This window comes from Lactuca saligna, chromosome 4 (genome assembly GCF_052625555.1).
Source record: "Lactuca saligna cultivar CGN05327 chromosome 4, ASM5262555v1, whole genome shotgun sequence".
In the NCBI taxonomy this organism is placed as follows: Eukaryota; Viridiplantae; Streptophyta; class Magnoliopsida; order Asterales; family Asteraceae; genus Lactuca; species Lactuca saligna.
Window position 1 is genome coordinate 156,178,068 of NC_136420.1, and position 6,818 is coordinate 156,184,885.

Sequence of the window (6,818 nt, forward strand, 5' to 3'; positions counted from 1 at the left end):
TTCTTGGTTTTATCAACTTCTTCTAAATCAGTACCAAAAACCAACATATCATCTACATATAAGCAAATCATGACTCCTTTACTAGGAGTATCAAATTTGAAACCCTAAACCCACTTTCTCTCTCTTTGTTTCTCTCTCTTCTCTGGCGATTTTGGCGATTTCCCGTTTTTTCCTTTGTTTTTCCGGCACCGATCGTTATTCCGACAGTGTTTGATCGTGACTTTGGTCTCATTCTTCTCGTCTCTTCATTCTCTATCTATTGATACTAGTGATTTGGGTTCATGGAAGGTGTTCCACCGGACATAGAACCTGATGTTATAATGTCAAAAAAAAAAAAAAAGGAAAGGTGCGAAATCAAGAAATAAGCAGAAAACTGATATTGAAACTCCTTCTGGTGGTGGAAAAGAAGCGATTCCTATTGCGATTAAGAGCTCTGATTCACCAATCGTTAAAGAGGGTGAGGTTTTGGGATCGAAGGCTTCGTCAATTAATTTGTCTGATGATGTCGCTGCTTCTTCGGTGGTTACCCCTTCCATCAGTACTTCAATAAAGATGGAGAAACGTTCGTTTGGTGATTTGGTTTCCCTAGTGCATGAATTTGAGAAAGATATCACTCAATTTTGCAGTCTTGGAGAGAAGAATTCTATGTTGGTGTTCTGGAATAGCTTATCTGCTAGCGAGAAGGAGGGTTTTGTTCATGGCCTTAGATTCACGAAGAGGAAGTATAACAATGGTAATGATTCTGAAAATTCTTTTGAGGAATCAATTGATAATGTTAAGAAACTATCTTCTGTTAGCCATAGAAATGATTTGCTTTTGAGATGGAAGGATCTCAGCAATAAGAAGGAGATGGTCTTTCATAAGCTCTGTACTAGCAAAGTTAAAAAACAAGTGGAAGCTAATTTTGGTAAGAACAGAATTCCTTTTAATTCTTCTTCTTCCTTATTCCCAGTTTCGATTGAGATGAAGAGATCTTCTGAGCTTGAAGCTTCTGTTGGATTGAAAAAAGTTGGGGATACAATTGCTAGAGTTTTGCCTGAGGGTGTTCCTATTTCAGAAGATAATGAGCCTGTTATTGTTAATTTGGAAAAAAAAAATAATTCTATGCAGCATTTAGCTAAGGTTAAGAAAGAGAAAGGAAATTTTGAAATTGATGAGATGGTTAGCAAGCAGTTGGAGGAGGTTTGCAATAATATTGTTTATCATTTTCCTAGTAAATTCAGTCATTTGGACATTGTGAATAATGGTGAATTCAAATTTAATTATGTTGATGAAGAGATTGGTGGCAATGATGGAAAAATGGTTGTTGATGAAAATGTGATTATGAAAGAAAATGCTAAAAATCTTAATGGTGGTTTGCCTATTTCTGATGTTATGTTGGAGAATGCTAAGCCTGGTATAGCTCAGGAGAAGAAGGATATGCAACAGCCTAATTCTATTGGTGTGGATTCTATAATAGGGGAGAAAGTTTCGTATGCTGAGAAGGTTAGTGGGAAGATTCTCAATGCTGCAAATCTTATTTCTGTGATTAAAAAGGATCCCAAGCTTCCTGATGGAGTTGTTGAGATGTCGTATGGAGATATTTTGAAAGGCTTCAGCCCTTTTAAAACTACTCTGTATGGTTATTTCATTGATAAACATATTAATTTTTTTTTTAATTTCAATAAGTATGCTCATAATATGTGGAGAAAATACGGATTGGAGGAAGTCATGGTCAATGATGAGGGAATATACTTCTTTCGATTTAGTTCTGAACATGGAATGATTTCGGTTCTGGAAGGAGGTGTGTGGATGATTTTTGAAAGTGCTTTGGTTGTGAGAAGGTGGACTACAGGGGTGAGTTCAGTCAAAGGCCAACATGACAAAGTTTCGGTTTGGGTAAAAGTCTATAATGTCCCTCTTGAGTACTAGAATGGAACAGGGCTTAGCCATATTGCTTGGGAAATTGGCAAACCTTTAGATGTGGATGCTCATACAGCGAAAATGTGTCAAGATCACTGGGGTAGGCCGGCATTTATGAGGATTTTGATTGAGATGTCTGCTTCTAAAGATTGGTTAAAAGAAGTCCAAGTTTATTCGTCTGACTTGACTACAGGAGAAAGGATTATCTCAAAATGCAGGGTTGAATATGCTTGGAATCCTTCCAAATGTTCTCATTATAAAGTTTATGGGCATAAGGAGCCTAAATGTGGGATTCTTCTAGCTAAACAAGTTCGAGAAATAGACAATAATTCTAAGATGGGTAAAAATAAGTAATAAGCTAAGATTGATTTAATGGAAGTTTTAATAGCAAGCACAAAAAAAGTTGAAGAGGATGAGGAGGGATTTCAAACTATTTTTAAGAAAAATAAAAAGAAGAATTCAGAAGATAAGGTGAAGAAAGAAACTGAGAAGAAGAATCAGGTGATGTCCCAAGGGCATTATGGGAAATCTCAAAATAATGGAAAGAAGTGGGTGGATTCGAATGTTGGAAATCAAGGGCAAAATGGGAATAAATTTTGTAAATCTGGAAATAATAATGGAGGAAATCAAAGGATCAAAGGCAAAGGAAGTTAGGGGTATAATGGGAATTTTTGGTTTATGACTGGCAATCCAAAAGATTTTAAGTTTGATCAGGGGCAACATAGTAAAATCGAAAAGAGCTTGGATAAGGGCAATATCGTAGGGGCTGATTTGGAAGTAAAGGGTAATTTGGGGAATAATATCATGAGTCGTGTTAATTAGGAAGCTAATATGAAAGATGTTTCTGGGAAAAAAGATTTTAACCGGTCTTCTTATGTTCCGAATTCTGGGGCTGATTTCAAAATCAGTTCAAACTTTGATAAAATCTTCCATTATGAGAAAAATCGAGAGCTTGTGAATCTTTTTTCTAATAACAAATTTTATGTTCTTAAAGACTTAGAAAATGAGAATCAATTTATTTTCTCTAAAGGAGGTGTTGTTGAAGTTGATTTAGATTATTTGGACACTGTGGATCAAATGGAAGTCATAAGTAGTATCCCGGGTTTGGATACTAACATGGGGAATATTATCAATGAAGATTAATTTTAGTTTCTAGAACGTGTGGGGATTGATTTTTTTTCCCATGCAAAAAGATATTGGATTCTGGAATTTATGGTTGGTTTGTGATATTAGTTTTTTTCAAGCCATGGATTATTTTTTTCGTGTATGTGGCTACTTTTCTTTCTTTGATTCGGGGATTAATAGCTACATGAAGATTGAAGTCTTTGAAGATTCTTCTAGTGGGATGAGCTTTGCTTTTGATCTCATTGTTTTTTATTTTAGAAGCTATGTTTGGTTCCACTTGATGTAGTGGAATTGGACTTGGAAGTGGATTGGTTGGTGGAGCTTAGATAGTTTTTGTATTTTTTTTCCTAGTTGTTAGCTTGTTAGTTGTCTAGTTTGGTTTTTGTAGTTATCTTTTTTTGGGGCGGTGGCCCTCTTCTCTTTGTAATGTTTTTCTCTTTTTAATAATATTTGCCAAGGGGTTTTTCCCTTTTATCAAAAAAAAAGTATCAAATTTGCTATATACAAACTTGTCAGCTTGGTTTAATGCAAAACCATTAGACAAGACAACATCATCAAACTTTTGATGCCATTGTTTTGGTGCTTGTTTCAAACCATATAATGATTTCTGTAACTTGCACTCTTTGTGTTCATTTCCAGGCATCACAAACCCTTCAGGTTGTTTCATGTATATTTCCTCATCCAAGTCACCATTCAAGAATGCAATTTTCACATCCATTTGGTGAATCACAAGATTATTTATGGATACAAGAGCTAATAATAATCTAATAGTAGAAATTCTGGCAACAGGAGCATAAGTATCAAAGAAATCAATGCCTTCCTTTTGTCTAAAGCATTGGATAACCAATCTGGCTTTATAGTTATCAATAGTGTCATCCACCTTCATTTTTCTTTTGAGGATCCATTTACATCCTAATGCCTTGCAACCAGGAGGTAAATCAGATGATACCCAAGTATTGTTATGCATGATAGAATCAATCTCATCATGAATTGTCTCTTTCCAAAAATAAACATCCCTAGAAGCCATAGCTTCACCGAAAGTCTTTGGATCCTCTTCAATATTAAAACAATATTGATGTTGAGAAATAGTCTCATTCCTTTTTCCTTCAACTAAATATAGTTGAAAATCAGATCCAAAAGACTTAATTTTTCTAGCTCTGGTGCTTTTCCTAGGTTCAAAACTTGCACCACCAGAAACATCTTCAACTTGAGTAGTACTCTTGCTGGAAGACTGATGAACCATGTCCCTTGGTCTAGGTATATATGTAAATCTTTCTTCATCAAAGATAGCATCTCTTGGCTCTATCATTGTGTTTACAGACACAGAGTCATTAGATTCTAAAACATAGAATCTATATGCTTTGGAATGCTCAGTATATCCAATATTAGTGAGCCTTACAACTGCTCTACAACCCCAAACTTTGAGATAACTCAAATTTGGTACCTTTTTACACCAAAGTTCATAAGGAGTATTCTTACTCCTTTTATTTGGAGTTCTATTTAATATGTAACATGCAGTTAACATTGCCTGACCCTAAAACCCTTCACTTAACCAGAATATGACAACATGGAATTAACCATTTCTTTCAAAGTCCTATTCTTCCTTTTAGTTACACCATTTTGTTGTGGTGTATATGGAGCTGTGGTTTGATGTATTATTCCAGTTGATTCAAAATAAACTGGATCATAATAGTCACCACCTCTATCAATACGCAATACTTTTATTAATTCATTTTTATGAAGCTCAACTTGTTGTTTATAAATTTTAAATTTATCAAGTGCTTCATCCTTAGAATGTAGCAAATAGATATAACAATATCTGGATGCATCATCAATAAAAGTAATAACATACTTCTTGTTTCCAAGGGAAGGTGTTGCATGGAAATCACATAAATCACTATGTATAAGATCCAACACCTTGCTTTCCCTAACAACATCTTTGAAAGGTTGTCTAGTGATTTTAGTTAGCATGCATGTTTTACATTTTTCATTATTTTGCATATCAAAAGCATGAATTAAACTCATTGTAAACATGTCTTTTAATCTCTTTTAATGAATGTGTCCTAGTCTAGCATGCCATAATTCAGATTTATGAAAATTATTACTAGTACTACTAGAAGCCATGCAAACATAATTATCACTAGAAGGATAATTAATATTAAGCCTAATCATTCCATTACATACATATCCAAATCCCATAAAAGAACCATGTCTTGAAAAGATATACTTGTCACTTTCTAATACTTGTTTATAACCACAATTATTTAATAAAATTTCAGACACGAGATTCTTACGAATCCCTGGAACATATAAAACATTGTTCAAACACAAACATTTCCCAGAAGTAAAAGCAATTAAAACAGATCGTATGCCCTTGATTGGTTCAGTTGCAACATTTCCCATTTTCACAACAGATCCATCATCAATTGGTTGAAAGTCCTTGAACCAATATTGATCTTTGCAAACATGACTTGTTGCTCCCGAATCAACCCACCATGCAACATTATCATCCTACACATAAAATGCTTCAGAAATCACAGAAATATAATTCTGAATATATTTAGACTTCTGCATGAAAACAGAATTCTGACCTTGTTGCTTTTCTGGATCCTTGGATCCACTTGGTCCTGCACCATCCTTGTTCACTTTACGCAAATGACAATCTTTCTTGAAGTGACCCGATTTGTTACAATTCCAACACACCACTTTAGCCTTATTGTTGGAAGACTTTTCATCCTTTCCTTTAAACTTCCTTTTTCCATTAGACTTCTTTTGATTCTTTGATCCTTCTCCATCCACCATGTTCACAGAAGAGGAACCAACTTGGTTCTTGCCTTTGGGATTATAATCAAGTTCTTGAGTCCTTAAGGACTCTTCAATCCGTAAATGGCTTCCAAGTTAAGTTGAAGTCAATTCCTCTTTGTTATGTTTCAGATTGTGTTTAAAATCCTTCCAGGAAAGGGGGCAGTTTGTCAATGATCACAGCCACAACAATGGCTTCATCCATTTTCAGATTGTGTTGAGCAAACTGTCCTAGGATCCTTAACATTTCATGGTATTGTTCCATAACAGGCCTGGAGTCAATCATCTTGTAACCCATAAAGTTACTGATAAGAAACTTCTTGCTAGAAGCATCTTCAGTCATATACTTGGATTCAAGAGAATCCCATAGTTCTTTTGCAGATTCGAAATTTTGATAGATATCAAAAAGAGAGTCAGACATACCATTGAGAATATGACCATGACATATGTAATCATCATTTTCCCACTTTGATCTTCTTCTTGTTGCCCCCAAAGGTTCATCTTCAACAGATTCTGGTAAGACTGGCATGGGTGTACTCAGAACATACACTACTTTCAGAGTGGTAAGGAGAAACTTCATCTTCTTCTGCCACCTACGGAAATCTTGCCCTTTAAACTTGTTCAGTTTTTCAAACTTGCTTGTCATTTCCTTCACATAATCACTACTTGCCATGATCACAGGAATACTTTAATCTTTGTAAGAAACGGGGTATAGAAAAAGCTTGGAAATTCTGAGAATTGTGGCTTTCACTTTCAGATTAAAGTATTTGGGTGGTACTCCCAATCTTTAATCGGATAAGACTCAAAATTGTGAGAAAATAGAAGAGATAATGTTTTGATGTCATGAAGAAGAAGTGTACCAACCACAGATTCGGATATGATCATATAACAGAAAAAATTTCTTGTCTTAAAACTGCCACATGACAGTTTTATGTCCTAAAACTGTCCACAAACGGTCATAAACAACCTTAAATCTGGGTCTAAAATAT